Genomic DNA, 371 nt, shown 5'->3' with positions numbered 1-371 from the left:
TTTTTTTTTTTTTTTTTTCTTTTTTCAGATGGAATCTCATTATGTTGCCAGGCTGGTCTTGAACTCTTGGCCTCAAGTGATCCTCCCACTTTGGCCTCCCAAGCAGCTGTGATTACAGGTGTGAGCCTGGCCCTGGACCACTCTTAAATTCAGACTAATACAGGCATGTTAACTTCAGAGACATGATTTTGTGAATGGTGAATGACTCCTTGTAAAGATCTGAACTCATATAAGGAAAATTCTTCCTTTGATTAACATTTAGCCACATTCCTGGAAAAGTCAATATATGCTAAAACTGTATATAATGTAATGTGTTTACATAACTGAGTTAGGGTTTTCAGCTCATAACTATAAACAGGTTTTCCACTCGT

Source organism: Mandrillus leucophaeus, unplaced genomic scaffold (assembly GCF_000951045.1).
Source record: "Mandrillus leucophaeus isolate KB7577 unplaced genomic scaffold, Mleu.le_1.0 Scaffold30, whole genome shotgun sequence".
NCBI lineage: Eukaryota > Metazoa > Chordata > Mammalia > Primates > Cercopithecidae > Mandrillus > Mandrillus leucophaeus.
Note: the sequence above shows the minus strand (reverse complement) of the source record.